This window comes from Falco naumanni, chromosome Z, assembly GCF_017639655.2.
Source record: "Falco naumanni isolate bFalNau1 chromosome Z, bFalNau1.pat, whole genome shotgun sequence".
NCBI classification, from domain to species: domain Eukaryota; kingdom Metazoa; phylum Chordata; class Aves; order Falconiformes; family Falconidae; genus Falco; species Falco naumanni.
This window is the reverse complement of record NC_054080.1, coordinates 5,378,697-5,394,368: the sequence shown is the minus strand read 5'-3', so window position 1 is coordinate 5,394,368 and position 15,672 is coordinate 5,378,697. Positions and strand designations below refer to the sequence as shown.

General features: G+C 41.7%; 1 long non-coding RNA gene across 3 annotated transcripts; it reads right to left on the bottom strand.

Moving 5' to 3' along the window:
* Positions 1-642: 642 nt before the first annotated feature.
* On the bottom strand, positions 643-14,091 carry LOC121081385. 3 transcript variants are annotated; one of them, XR_005825665.1, is made up of 3 exons: positions 13,781-14,091; positions 10,923-11,028; positions 643-7,424 (listed from the first exon to the last, which is right to left on the bottom strand). It is a non-coding gene; the product is annotated as an uncharacterized LOC121081385 (long non-coding RNA). The 3 variants fall into 3 exon arrangements; XR_005825666.1 differs by having other exon boundaries at positions 643-7,421; XR_005825664.1 differs by lacking the exon at positions 643-7,424 and having other exon boundaries at positions 8,438-11,028.
* Positions 14,092-15,672: the final 1,581 nt, after the last annotated feature.

Here is a 15,672-nt window from a genome sequence, read left to right as displayed (position 1 = left end):
GTATTTTGACACTTGTTTCTGTATTGGGACAAGAAGCTGAAATATTGAAACTTTTTACTGGTTCAGATGGTAATACTTTCCAAGAGGATTTTTTTTTCTTTTTAATTCACAGCCTATTCATCAGCCCAACATTTAAGCTAATTTCAGTTTAGTCTGAAAATGAAACAGCATCAGCTGATCTCAAAAACATAGGCCTGAACCTTCAATTCATCTGCTGTGTTTGGATGAAAGTCCACAAAATTTGCTGAACTAATGGAGCTGAAGACGGAAGTAGCTTCAGGGGACAAGAAACCGGGGTTATGTTCCAGGCTGTGGCACGATGAAGAGCAGACCTAGCCTGCTAGGGGTACAAGCATTTATTAGGGGGCTGCAAAGAGAAGGGTGCAGTGCTTTAGTCCCTGCCAGGCTAAGTCACAAATCCCTGCTGCCTTTGCCTGGGTCACCAGGTGTAAGGGAATTATACAACAAATACTGCTTTTCTGTTTTATACAACAGAAGAGGAGAGGAGGTCAATGGCAAAACCTGTCCACAATTGCAATACTGGCTTTATATAATGAAAAGCACCCAAGCCCTCAAGAGTTTGTTTTTACCTAAACTATGCTTACTAAAACCTACATACAAATATTTTTATGTGCTAAAATGATTTTAAACTGTATTATTTATTAAACACTTGCCATTTTTTTTATAACAAACAATCCAGGTTCCAACATATCAAACAAATGCAAAACTCCTGCGCATCAGAAAAGAGCCCAGGTATTAAAATAGTGCCGCGATTTCTGTTTTAAATGCCGTAATCTCAGCACGTGAATTGTTATGGCATTTATCAAAACAAGCAAGCAAAAACAACAAAAGAAAAAGAGAAAAAAATTTAAAAATTCAAAGTCAACGGGTAAGAATAAGCATGGAGAGTAAAAACCACTGGGGCTGAGATATAAGGAAGCTGTAGATTGCTCTTGTATTTAATCCGGGTTTCCTTCAGACGTCTTCATCCTGCTAGCTCTGGAAAAAAATATCCCAATGGACTCATTTTTTCCTGTGCTTCTCTGCTTTTTGTGTGTGATCCTTGCCTTTGCAGAAAGACCTGCAGACTGCATGTCATGCCTTAGAGAGGAGGCTAAAAGATGGCGTGTTATTTTTCCCGTGCATGAGAACCATCCACTTTCTGTGAATGGATCCTTTGATAATCTCCTTTGGTACAACGATGGTCTGTAATTCTTGGCTATTTGATCCACCAGCAAAACATCTGTATCAAGGCTCTGTGTATTTTCTAAAATCAAGGTAACTCTTCTTTTACAGAATTTTGAAATAATGATTTACGGTCTAAACACAGAGGGAAAGATAGGGTTTTCCTTCTTGGACTGCTTTATTATTGAGATTGCAGATAATTTTAATTCAGTACAAACTTGTTTCTGTGCTTTGCAGCCCAAAGGTGATTCATATTTCCTCAACGAGACATAGTCACATCCAGTATATAATAGTTATTGCCAAGTCTTTTGCTGAATGTTTGCTCTATTGCAGGTGTAACTCTACTATGCATAGGAGAAAGTGCCTAGCAGTAGTATCTTCAAGGACCTCTTCCAGGCCCTTTTCTAACTTCTGGGTTTATTTTCTTTGCCCACTTCTTTGCCAAGGTCTACACATAATGATTACTGATTTGTCTAATTAGGGAATGGTAATTTGGTCCTTGCTGAATGAAGGTCAATGGGCAAACCTGCATGTGGTTGCAGTGGAGCTGTAAGAGAAGCCAGACCTCCCTTTGCACATGAGCTGAGTTTACCGTGCAGTTGCTTAGCTCAACATTTAGGTCTATCCTAACAGATGGAGGGGCTTCTGTTTGCTGGTCCGTGGTGTTGGTGGACAGTGTGTTGCCATGACATACTCAGCTGTTACATGGTAAGGTCTAGGGACATCTGCCGCTCCTGGACCCTCTCCACCATGTTTTTACTAGTGTATGAACTTCTGGGGACTCAGCAGTCAGCCAGGATGCTTCAGAATTTGGGAAGGGTTTACTTAGTGAAAGGACCTAGGTGGCTCACAGGGGTTCAGTTCCCTCGCTTGCTTCAAAGCCACCAGCGGTCACTGCTGCCTGCGGCGGGGAGCCCTTCGGTGCGTGAGGACAGCTTGTGTAAAGAGATTGCTCACCTGTGGAAATGCTTCTGAAAACATTAAAAAACACTTCTAGTTTTCGGTGTGTTTGGGGGTGGGGGTGACAATTACATGAAAATGGCCAGGTGGGAGAGAGAAGGTGCTTAGCTGGAAAGCTTTACTGCTGCGGACAGAAACTCCCCAGTGCCCTGCCTGGAGCTGCGTGCTCCCACCCTCTGCAGTGTTGTACCATCCCAGGGACCTACTGTATTCACCAGAGTGGCAAAACGCAGAAGGCTAACATTCTGTGACTTTAGTAGAGCTGAGATTTCTCAGGTAAAGGGCCAGGTCAGCACAAGAGGGGCAAGGCGATGCTAACAGGACAGGGGTGAGACAGAGGGAGAAGGTCCTTCCTTTTCAGGACTGAGCAGTTAAACAGGCTGAGCTATTTCATCTCTGCATGATGGTGCAACCAAGATGAATTTTGCATTATGCACTGGTGGTTTAACCAGTGAGATTACTGGTTTTCCTAATTATTTTTTTGGTTTTTTTAGTTTTTTTTTTTTTTTTTTTTTTTTTTTTCCCGAAACATAGTGATACTCTGCTTGCTTTACATGAGAAATATAAGCAGAAGAAAAAGTTGTTTTTCCCTTGTGAACAAGCTAGCTTTCTTGGAGAGGACTCTGATTAACTTCATCCATATTTTGGGTCCCTGGGGAGAAAGCAGGCTACCAAGCCCACGTACTATCAAGCATGCAAGATCCTTACTGGACCTAAAGGTACTACCCATGACTGTGTGACCATTAGCATCGCAACACAGCAGAGGAGAGCTGCTGTTCAGCATTTGCTACACTATTTAAGTGCAGTTTAAAATGCTGTGTGATATTTTTGTGACCTTATATATTTGAGAGTAACTAGCCTCTGCAGCCTTTGACAGGCTACTCACCCTGCAAGGCAAAAGTTTGAGTTATTAGTCATTGAGTCCTTAATTGTACCTCTTACCCTTTCACCCTTAAAACTTCTGTGTCTGCCTCGCAGCTGGAAAGATGGAGAGATTTTTCTTTCTGAGGCTGTAGCTGCGTTAAACATACAGGTAGTCTTTTCTGTATACTAGTGCAAGCTGATGCTGTGAGCTGTAACATCCAAAGCTGGAGGAAAATGTAGCCTTTGTGGCATTCCTAAGTCAAGGAGCAAGAAGGGGCTTCTTTTTCTTTCTTTTTTTTTTTTTTTTTTCATTTTTTTTTTCACTGTTTAACTGCTCTTGGAAATCAAAACACACTGTTGATATTTTGGGAAAGGCTTCATTAAAAATGAATTCAGTGACCATAAATCAAGTTTTACACAAGAATTCAGCTGTGTATAGGTTTGCTGAACCCGCATGATAAACAGTTACAAGACACAAGGTTGCTACAGAAGGATGTGTGGTTGGGGTACAGGGGAGTGTGGACAACTGCACAAGAAAATCAATTATAGGCAGTGTACACCCCTTTTATTCTCACTCATAAGGCCAGTACACATGTTCACAGTGAGCATTACACAGGGCTGTATTTATTAAGACACACAATTATTTCATTTGGCTGGTCCCTGTAGCAAAACCACAATGCCACCACAGAAGAGACGGGCCCAATCATGCTCACCTCAGCTGCCCTTTCAGCCGCCACAAGCCCTGCTTCCCCCGAACAAAAAGGCAAAAATGTTGTTGTTTGCATAGCCTAAAAACAGATTGTGCCTTAGGAAAATAGCCAGAGGAGAAAACGACTTCAGAAATACCAAGAAAAGGCTAAAAGATGTTAGGCGGCCCTCAGCTATGCGCTCCCTGCAGAAAAGATTTTTGTTTGAAAGGTACGTGTAAACCCGTAGCATGTTTATAGATCTATTGCTGTTTGAAATTTAATTCTCCTGTGCAAGCTGTTGTATGTGGGGGGTTTATTTTACATAGGCTATGGCTGTTGTAGGTAGCAGTTCGTATTGTAATTATGGTCAATGCCGCAGCATTTCAGTCAATAGACCGTAGTGCTGCTTAGGCATGCTGAGAGGATTAAGAGACAAATGTCATGGATTATCTATTACGAGAGGGCTGTTTTGAAAAACACATGGAACAGTAGGACTTAGCAGCAGAATTTATCCTGACCACTCCTTTCCTTTGCACTTACCCATCCTCCTTTTCTGCCCGTGTTTCTCCCCATTTCTTCTTTCTTGCCTCGCATTTCCTCTCCCCTTACTCCATTTCAGCTATGTCATTACTTCTTTTTCTTCCTCAGCTCTCCCTTTTTTTCCTATTTACCTTCTCTGTATCATTTTCAGAGGCAGTATGCTGGACAATGTTGCTGCAACAGCTCCTGGAGACCTGCTCCGGAGTTTACGCCAGTGCTAGGTAGCTCAAATTTGGAGGTCATCCATCAACTGGATGATCCAGTTTGATGCCATTCAGTTGACAGATGACCACACAGGGGCAACACCAATATGTTCATGGCAGAGAGCATGCTAAATGTAGCCTACCATGCTTGGAGGTGTGCTGTCCTATTTATTTTGGCTCCATCTAGATCTATGTCTCCAACTTCACAGGGACAGTGAGTGTGGCCATGAAAAGAGTCCCTGGAACGGTGCAGTCACATAGCCAGTGGTAGAGACTTGGTTCTGCAACTTTGTGCATGTATGTAACATTGCTCCAGATTGCAGTTTAGCTAATCTGAATGGCACTTCAGAAGAGCTTGACTGTAAGGCCTTGAAGTGGCAGCTCTTATCAAATAAGACTATTGTTGAAACACATTTCTGCATCTTAAAAATATTTAGTCTACATAATGAATCTCTATTTAAAGTTCTGCTAAACTCCCCTTTCTGCCTTTCATTCTAATAATAAATAAATTGTTTGCCTAACATTCGGGGAGATGTTTATTTTTTTTCCATTGCAAAAGAAATTCTCATGGAAAACACATTAGCAGCCTTGGAACAAAAGGCGCAGAACGGGGAATTTCCCAGTGCATTCCACTGCCTGATTGTTCTGCTCCGTGTTGAGAACCAGTTGTGTGCTCATTTATAACTACATGTTTTTGTAGACAGTCATTGGGCTGCTGGCTGGAAAACACAACAAGAGCCTGTGTGAGCAAAGAGCATCTTCAGAAGAGCCGAGCTGTGTGGTTGGATCACATGCTGGCTTCAGGTCCACATAGGGACCTCATACCTCAGAAGCATATATATCTCAGAAGCACCAAGAGCCAGGATACCTGCCCCTGTGGCAGGTATTTTGTCATTACGTACAGGAAGGCATGGGGGAAGTATATGTTTTCTGAGACCCAGTAATTCCCGTGTTTATTAGTTTATTGGACTGGGATGCTACAGTACATGATTTTTAGGAGTTCACAAGACTGGTAGGAGAAGAGACCCCAGGTTTCGTTTAGAGGCAGATGGAGGGATCTGTCCCAGCGTGAGAGGAGTGGTTCCTTTCTGGCTGCCACGGCCAGCGCTCCCAGTCCTGTGCTAGCATACTTCAACTACTTTTGCCAAGTCAGGCAGCTACCCAAAAGTTAGGAGCCTGAGAAGTGGTATCTCTTCTGTCCTCATGGCAATGATTTCACCCTCGTGTCTTTGGCCCGTTGCAGAGAGGGACAGTGTATGGTGATGGCAGGGAAGTCAGAGGCAGCACAGCTGCTGAGTGAGTCAGGTTACTGAGACTGCAAGCTTCTGAGAGGTTATTCTGTGGGATCAGTTGTGAGCAGTTCGTGCCAACTAATATTTAGATTTGGTATCTAAAGTCTCAGTGATGTGGATATAGTCAAGTATGCTATCGTGTCTGAAAGTTTCTGTAGAAACAGCGCAGTTATTCCTAGAAAGCTGGTTAGGATGCCTCTGCAGCTACCTACAGAGAGCCTTCTGCAGCCCTTGTCCTCTGGCAACGTTACCTCTCAGACGGGAAAGGCATGAGTTGTGGTCATTTGAGTCACCTCTTTTTTTTTTTTTTTTTTGGCATGGCGGGTGTATGAATTCTTCACTGTATGTTATCTTTTTCCCCTGATCTTGTGTATGTTCACGGCCATGATGCTCCAACGCATGCAGCCGTTTTCCATCCCACCCCGGCAGTGCATGATGGTTGTCACCTCCTGTGGACTGGGAGCCTCTGCGTGCAAACACGTTCCTGCAGCCTGGTGAGCCAACTTGTGGAGACGTCTCCTGAGGCAGAGGTGGAGTCAACGTTAGGAGCGTGAAGGAGCATGATCAGCTCCTGACATCCCTCCATCAGGTTGATATGCAGTCATTGCACCCAGCTGGGTGGGTGCAGGGGATGCACGGAGCTTTAGCACTGCTGCTGGGACAGGTGTTCACCTTTGAGGAGGCATTTGCAGGAGCAAAGCCACCATAAGCAATTACATCTATATTGCAGAATAAACATATTCTGAAGGCTCGATGAATGAACCAAACAGCTGAATTGTGTAATTTGTAAATGCGGCTACTATACCCCTTCAGTAATTAATTTTTTTCATATACTCTGTGCCAAGTTCCCAGACAGAAGGAGAGCTTTCTGACCGCTGCAAGGTGTGGCCAGACTCTCGTGCGCTCTGCCACAAATTCCTTGGCCAGTGAGTCCCCTTTAAGGAAATTTGCCCTAGCAGGTCAGCAGTGCCTCCTGCCAGTATGCTGGAAGGGAGATGGATGAGTGTGAAGCATTCATTGCTCAAAGAATTAGAGAAGACTCCGTCCACTGCCTGAACCCTCTGCCCTGTGACTAGCTTTGCTTGGCCAGCGACGGGGTGGAAAGCTAAAACTCGGGCCCCGCAGTCAGCCAGGTGGTAAATTATCGCCTTCCCACATTCTGCTAACCGTGTTTTCTTTCTGCGAGGGAATTAGAATAAAGTCACAGGAAACTAGGCTGCATGGAGAAGCCTAATGAAAAGCTGGAAACGGGGTATTTCTCACTTAGGAAAGAAAGTTGGAAGAAGTTGAGGAGGCAGAGGCAGGCTGGAGAGGCGCAGCATGGTGTGCTGGCAGCAGCGCAGCTCCGTGTGTGCACCGGGACAGGGATGCCCGTCTGAAAAAACAAGCTGCCGGCAGGTACGTCTTGAACAAGGTCCCCAGGCCAAACCTTTGGCCACGGAGCAGTGTTACCAAAAAAGACTTTAAAGCCAAAGAGGGCAACCGCTGCCACTCAGAGATGTTTCGGCTCGGTGTGGCCAGCTCTGTTAGTTTTCCTGACAGGCTCTAAATGCATGGAGCGAAATGCCTGAGAGCATAAAGGAGACACCTTTTAGCGGGGAAGGAGCTTGACAGAGGTTTGATGGGAAAGGTCTGAAGTTCAATACACGCTCTGATGTCTGAGTAGTGCACTCCTCAGGGGTCCAAACCTGCTGGTGTAAAGTAGAACATCTTTATAGCAGCTCTAATTTGTGCTGATGGCTGAGTTGGCCTCTGGCCAACGCAAAGTTGGGGCAAGCAGAAGGAAGGCTTGCAATCACCTCTTCCTCTCCACCAGAGCCGTCGCTGTGCCGAGCATAAGCTTGGCTCAGTGTGGGACTGTGTCACTGAATGCTTCATAACAGAATGCATCAGGTCCAAAGCATGCATTCTGGTCTATCAGATAAGCAATATGCCTTTTTAAAATTGTCACCGGCACCTTTATACATGCCAATTCTGGTGATAATTGCTGAATTTCTACATTTAGAGGAAGCAAGCGCTTCATTAATATCACAATGTGCTATTGTTTATTGCACGTGTTCTGTTCCTTCTAAATATAGAATTTAGGTAATTATCACTGTGGCTATTTATTTACTCATTACAGTTCAAATGTAGATACCTAAGATCTTGCAGTAATATTTATTTTTAAAAGTTTGGAATCTCTGAAAAATCTCTCCCTTAGATGGGTTCAGCTCTTAGCTTCCTATAAAAATTTCATATCGCATTTTTGGATGGCCATCTGGTTTGTTGAAGCCTGGAAAATCTGCCTTACACCAACGCAGAAATTTTGCTTAACAAAAAAAAAAAAAAAAAAAAAAGCCAAAAAAAAAAAAATAAAACCACCAACCCCCCCCCCCCCAACCCTTAAAGAAATCAAAGGCTTTTTGCTGCATTCATAGCAATTAAAATAACATTGTATCTATCTTTTGTTAGTCTTTAGGGCCGAAGGATTGCAAAGACTTCACAAAATTAACATATGGAAAATATTCCAGGAGATACGAGTATTTTTCTTGTGTTTTATTAGTGGTGAGAATACACTTGGTTTTTTGTCTAAAACGCTGAGGAACCTTGGACTTGGTCTACCACAAAATTCAGTTGCCCTGTGCAAGGCATGCCAGCCATACCCATACTTGCAAGAGCTGGCTTGCCAGTTGACTAGAAAAGGAAGAGGCTCTAGAAATTGAAGTTTTGGACTACCTATAAATTCTGCTTTATTCTTGCAGCACACACTGTTGGTCTTATCTAACGGCAACTCAGCTCTCATTCCAACACAATACGGCTTGCATCATGTTCTTGCAGCAGAAAAATGGCAGATTAAACCCACTGTGCGTAACGCTCCAGAACTGTGCCGCACTGCAAAGCACAAAACGCTGTCTGAGATGTTCCTGTGAGTCCCACTTGGCTGAGACCTGGATGACTGCAATGGTGCTGGCAAGCAAACGTGGAGAATGACAATGCAGGCTCAGGGTGCTCGTGTCTCTCTCTCCCATTGGTAAAGCACAGCTGTTTGTATTACTAGAGGTGTTCGGGGCTCTAGTTTTATGATAGCTTCTCCTTGCATTGGACTATGCAAACAGAAAAAAAGTTCTTGTTGCAAAGAGATTGTGCGTGGTCATCTATTTTAAAAATGCCCATGCCTAGCGGGGCGTTGTGAGAATGGCTGTGAGATTGTGTGGTGTCTTTAGACTTGATGCTCCTCACAGGTTAAATAAGAAGCATCATTCCAGGCTCTGAATGGTGCTTGGTATTAACAGCAGAGGTCCTGAACAGCAGCCTATTGACAGTGGCATACTAATTGCTGCTTGTGCCTCTGAAAATTGGTGAAAATTTTTGATGCAGAAGGTACCGTTTAATACATATAACAGAGGAAAATACAGAACAGATCTTTTTGGAGAGCTTGGCTAAAGTATAGCTTTTAGTAATTTTCCGCTTCCGGTGATAGATCACTGTCTTCACTTTTTGGGCAGGTATAATAATAATTAATTACTGTCAATTATTTATGTAGCTCCAGGGAATTGCAAAGACTTTCTTGCAAAAATTACAGGTCAATGGCCCAAGGAACATTAAAATCCACCAACATTAACACAGGAAGGATTACACAGAGCAAAGGGTGGAGGGGGGTAAACTGTGGATTCCTGGAAAGAAAGTCCACAGTAGCCTTGCTGTCCACTGGATGTGGCTGTTGCAGTCGAATTACGGTCAAGACCGAGCCTGCTCTTCATGCAGAGTGCCTCTGAATATTGCCTACACATGTGTCCGTAGGACATCCTCCAGTGTATTTAAGGACTAAGGTGCCTGGTGATTTCCCACGCTGCTGAGCAGGTGTAGAGATGGGGAACACACGGTATTCTGAGCTACTCTTTTATAAACTGATGCAGACTAAATCCAACAAGGCTTGGTAATGGCTTTGGGATTTGCCTACAAAGAAAAGGTAATTAGGTCTTGCCTCATGTTCGCTTATCTTTCATCAAAAAAGAAATTTGAAAGCAATGCCCAAATAGGTGTTAATTGTGTTTTAAAAATAAATTTTCTTTGTTTATACTTTTAGGAGGTTTTTGCTGATTAATCTTGTTTGTTTGTTTTTGTCTTTTGCTACTGTACTGACTGATCAGGGCACTAGACTGCTGCAAGGTGTGTTGTGCTTTTGTTCTTTTTTCTTCTTGTTTTTAGTGCTGAAATGATTATTGTTCTCCATGTATTTATTCATTGTTTTAGGTACATATAGAGAAATAAGCATTCCTGTGAGGCATTGCCTGTTCATGCTGTGGTAGTGTGTTTTGCCTTTCTTTGATGTATGGCATTTAAATTGTTTGCTCACCTCTCTTTTCCCTCCTGCCAACCTCCCATTACCATGAGCTTGTCCTACATTTGTTGGAACATGCTCAATTAGAAACCCCCCCTGCTCTTTTTCCTCTGTTCTGTGCAATTTCATGTGCATTTTGAGTGCTTCTTTTGCATGTCCCTTCTTGTGGTGGCGTTATCAGCACCTTTCTGGATCCTCAAATTTGCAGAGACCCTGGTCATTCTAGGTACAAAAAGAGTGTGCACCTATTGGAAATTATTTTTTTTTTTTTCTGCCTAAACCTCCTTTCTCTTCAGGTTTACAAGAAAAGAAAAGGTTGTCAAATTCAGGTTGCTAATTTAGCAAATAGTTTGGGAGTGGTTTTCTTTTTCTTTTTCTTTTTGTTTTCCACACTGGTTGCCTGTTCCATAGAATTATAGATTCATAGAATCATTTAGATTGGAAAAGATCTTTAAAATCAAGTCCAACCACAGTAAGGTAGCCAACTCTCTGGCTAGAGGAGAGGCACTAAAAGACACATTAATTGTTGCAGATGTACATCGTGAACATAGCGAGGCTTTTGACAGTTCCTTACAATTGATCTAAACTAAAGCACCAGGCAGAAAATAAAAATCTATTTGCAAAATGACATTCAAAGTGGTTACCAATGGATTTCTGTCAAAATGAGTTTCTGTAAGAATCACTCTTCATCTGGTATTAACGAAAACTCAAATCCTGGATGACCACATGTTGTGTTGATCAGCTTTGTGCATGGCATGGGATGTTGGAGGAGTCCTGGATGCTGGGGTCCAGAAGCAAAAAGAGTCTTGGCAGATTTGTAATGCCAAGACTCTTGTTGATGCAATTCAAGTAGAATAAATGCAAATACCTATGTTAGGCAAGACATGCCTAATCTATACATGCCTTCTGTCTGGAGAGAGTGAGATACAGGGTTGTGGGGCCAGTCACAGCTGGAATGAATTATCCGCATTATCCTGTTTTGAAAAAAAAGAAAAGAAAAAAAAAAAGAAAGAGAAGTTGAATCCATACTGAAACAAAGTTTGTCTGTAAGGGATGAGGAAACCGTCCTCTTCTGGCTGATGACATCATAATTGAAGGGAAGTCCAATTATTTCGCCTTCTCCCAAGGAAGTCTGGATTATTGGCTTTTTCTATGGCTTTTTGCAAAGAGAGTGATTGGACATCCAGAAAATATGATCTGCTAGGAAAGACTGAATGAATTTGACTTAAGCAGGTTTGAAAGAGATCTTGGTGGCAAAGGGTTTAATAAAGCTCTAGTTTTGCAGTGAGAAAGGTGACAAGTTTTCCCTGTGGCCAACAAGTAGGTAAAAAACCCAAAAAACCAAACCCAACATTTAAATACAGCAAGAAAAACTGCTTGCTAGGGTTAGGCTGGCAGAAAAGAGAATTACTGGAAAAGATTTCATGGTGTTTCTAGGCAGTGTCCGTCATCAAAGACCTTTAGGTGGGAGATCTGGCGCAAGCGCCGTGTGTGATGGGGGAAAATTTGGCTTGTACTGGTGGAGAGGGATTGAACCACCACAGCTCCTACTGCTATTAACTTTCCAATAGTGAAACGACATAGCTGGCAGTTCGCTGACTCGACACTGCGCATCCTGATGTTTTAAATTCAGCCTTATGAATTTAAATATATGCTTATATAAAAACAGCTATATTTTTGTGACTGGCTGATTGAAAGTGCCACCACAGCACCTGTCTCAATGCACTCGGAATGGCATCTCAGAGGACTTTTAGAAGGACCTGATAGACCTAAGTGTGCCATCAGAGGGACTGGCCTGCTGAAGGACTTCCCTGGGGGCCCATCGGCATTCAGACCTCCTTTGGCAGTGTAAGTGAATTTCACCTAAATATCTTACAGTGGAATAAATCGTTCTGCTGCTACTGAAGGAGGACGGTTTTGACCTGTGGGCACAAATTCTGGCAGTAAATGGAATTATCCTAGATTAACATCAGTGGAAGTAATTAGGTGGGAAAATATGGAAAAGTTTTCTATATATCTTCTAAAAAATATTCATAATCTAGATGTTCCTTGGGGAAGTTTCACCTTTGTTACTTTTTTTTTTTTTTTTAGGTCAAAGATTTTTGTCACTCAGCATCCTTTAAACTGAAAGAAAAGTCTGTTTTAGATCTAAAAATCTGCATTTATATTCTTTCTTTTAAAGGAAAGGTGTTCATAAAAAATTAACTGTAACTAGATACATAAACTTGAAAATTGGAAATGCTGAACGGTTGTATTTATGATTTTGCCAGTCTGCTTCCTTTCCCTTACATGAAATTTATTTTCATCCCCTGTCAGCCCTTGCCCTTTGCTATTGTGATTCCTACCTTGGAAGTCTGTATTTTAAAGAAGAAAATTTAGATCAGTGGGTCTCAATTGCCTATTAAAGATTAAAATATTAAGATGTTTTCAGTGAAGAGTGTTAAAGACAATAAAACACTTTCAGTCTGATCAAGCGTGTCCTGCCTCACCTCTTTCTTCAGTATCAAACCAGGTTCTGTGACCTGTAGAATTAAATTAAATTTCTGCAAATGCCGTTCTTCAAATAATGAAAGCTGTTAGTTTTAGGATAAGGTTATGCAAGGAAATGGACCCTGTGAGATTAGAAATTTTGATTTTTCTGACGTTTTTCCCCCCGATTGGTCAATGGAAATAAAAAATGCTTTGTTGAAATGAAAACAAATGTCAGATCAGAGCTTTCAGAATGGAGTATTAGGTTTTTGATTAGCAGTTTGAAAGTAAATATTTTTCTTTTTCCAGGCTGAACAAATTTAGCATGTGTTCACTGAGATCAATACTATTCCGTTTACAGAACGAATATTGGAGTAGAATTATGCTTTTAGGATTTACGTGGATATAATTAATACATTACTACTTTTTTTTGGTCTGTTTTTTTTTTCCTCTTCATTGCTGTTGGGACTAAGATTTTTGTCACTGTAATATTTCAGGGCAGAATCTCAGCCTTTGTTTCTCACTTTTTTTTTTTTTTTTTAATAGCTAGTAGTAAGAATTAAATGACAGTATTTGAGTGTGTTAGACTTATTTAATATATAACCTGCTGTTAACAGGCACAAGTCCTTTCCAGACCCTTTCTCACATAAAGGCGCAGTCTCTGTCTCAGTTTAAATTATCAACTCATACAGGTGGCTGCTGGTTTAGTAGCAAACTGCTTACACGATGCTCGATAATATGGTTGGTTTTTTTTTTTTTATTCTCTGCTGTGTTCAGAAATAAAGTTCCATTAGTATTTAGGATCAGCAAACCCAGGGAGAGACATCAACTCAGGGTGTTTCCTCCCAAGGTACAGCACTATTACAGCTCAGGATATTTACACACAAGTTTATTCTGTACTGGGTGAAATTAGCAACTTTGTTTACAAAAATACCATCCCTCCGATCAAGTGAAAGTACATGCCAAATCACAAGTGTATCTTAGTCTTTTATGTTGACCTTAATGAGGCTTCCAAACTAATACAGGAAGCATATGGTATTTTTGTTCTTTTAAATAGCCTTTTACCAGCACTCCTCCACACAAAATGTTCCCACACTTACAGGTAATGCAGCCCTAAAAATTAATCCTTAAAAGTAAGTAATATCACGGTGGAGGACGGGGTAGGGAGGAGGGAGCTGCTAGACTGGGATTGGAGATCTTTGCTTTGCTCTTGGCTCTACCACCGAGTCGCTGCATCACTAGAGAAAAGTCACTTACCGTCGTGTTGGGTCCCTCTGTGCTGTGAACCTTCCAGATGGTTTTTATCTGTAGCACCTAGCACAGTGGTCCCATAACCTCTGCAAGGAGGCGTTTGACAAAGTATGCGGCACCTTCCCTGCTAATCTCTAAACCCACTCAAAGGATATAGTTCTATTTACCATGGGCACTGGTACCAAAACTGGGTCACAGGCACTCAGAAGTGCCCTTGCCTCCTGAGTTATTTCTCATGGTCTCCCGATGACCAGATTTAGCACAATTTATGGGTTTAAATGGACCAAATCTATTTCATGGAGGAGTACATTGCAATGAATTTTTCAGGAGAAAGCAGTTAATGTTTAACTGCTGCGATCTGTATATTTGAATTCAAAGTGCAGTGCATACAGTCCTCACTTTGCTGATACAAAAATGCCTCGCTACAAAAATCAAGTTCTTCCCTTTGGATAAAATGTAGTAGAAATGAGAATTCTAGCTTATCTCCTTATTTCATTTTGGCCTGTTTGTTTTCCCTTCATTTCATTTGATTGCATCTGACCCTTATTTTCACCTGATAAAACCTGTCGAATGCTTCAGAACTGGCACTCAAAAAGCGAAAGCTAATCCTCAGGGATGCAAGGCTTTCTGTCGCGATGCACAATCTGCTTTGTGCCACTAATGACAATATAAGACTATTAGAAGTGAACTGAATAGATGAAGAATAGTCTTTGCATTAGGGTAAGGAGACTGTCACTCTGCTGGCAGCCCTGCAGAGCGTCACATATCAAAGCTACCACACTGAGCTAATACTGCACTTATCCCGCAGCGATTCCAATGTCCCGTATGCACTCGCTGTGCGCAGGGTGGACGTGCATGCACGAGGGCAGCTGACAACGTGTGAGAAGGAACTGTAGGAGACGAAATGAATGTAACTTTCGTCTCTGCTTTTTTACAATAAAAAAACCTTGTAGTAACAGCATATAATCAAAATCCTCACGTTCTTTCTTTTTTTTTTTGTGTTTTGTTTTGTGTTTTTGTTACCACTAAACAGTTAGAAATGGAAATAAAATTTTGGTTTTAGCACGTTTAAGAAGAAATGAGGGGGAAAGTGGTTGAAAAAGTAGGAACAGGGTCCTCAGCAGCTGCTTCAAAACCAGGTAGCATTGTTCTTTGAGTGATGGTGACTATTGAACTTACAGGTGTTTTCAGAGTTACTGTAGCTTGTTTTTTTCCTCCTAGATCACAAAGAAATAATTTTGGTTTGTATTTTGTTCCTACATGCAGCAAGGATAGGCTGGTAAAAGAATCCAGATAAAAAGAGAAGAAAAGGCTGAATGTGCAACAGTAGTGATACTAACAGCAACTTGGTGAAGTCTTTAGCCTGACTTGTAAAGTATATGCAATTTGAATATTTTGGTTGCAAAACACATGTGGTTGTGTGCGGCGAGGATCTGGGAGGCATGTCGTACTGCTGCTGTGGTGTGTGCCCCATTTCTCAGAGGGTGGAAGGTCCTTATGGGCTCACTTACTGCCAAAATTCAGCCCCTGCGCAAGTGTCAGGCTTCAGTGCATGCGAAGATGTGTGTGCAGTTCCCATATGCTCTTGCAGGTTTTAAAATACGAGGATTAATTTAAAGGAAAAAAAATCCCATTATAAGTTATATCTGAGATCTAAGATTTTTTTTTTTTTTCTCAAGCAATGCGGTATGGCTGGTTTATTTTTAAACTCTCAAATAGCTGGGGAAAAAACCAAGGACAGCCAGAATAAATTCATCTAATCTAGATTTCTAATTTTACCATTTACCTTAAAAGAAATAGTTTAAAGACAACCAATAACCTGGGCTCAAACACATATAATAAATGATTTTTTTTTGTGAGAGGAAATCGTTGAGTAAATTTAAGAGTTTTACAGGCAG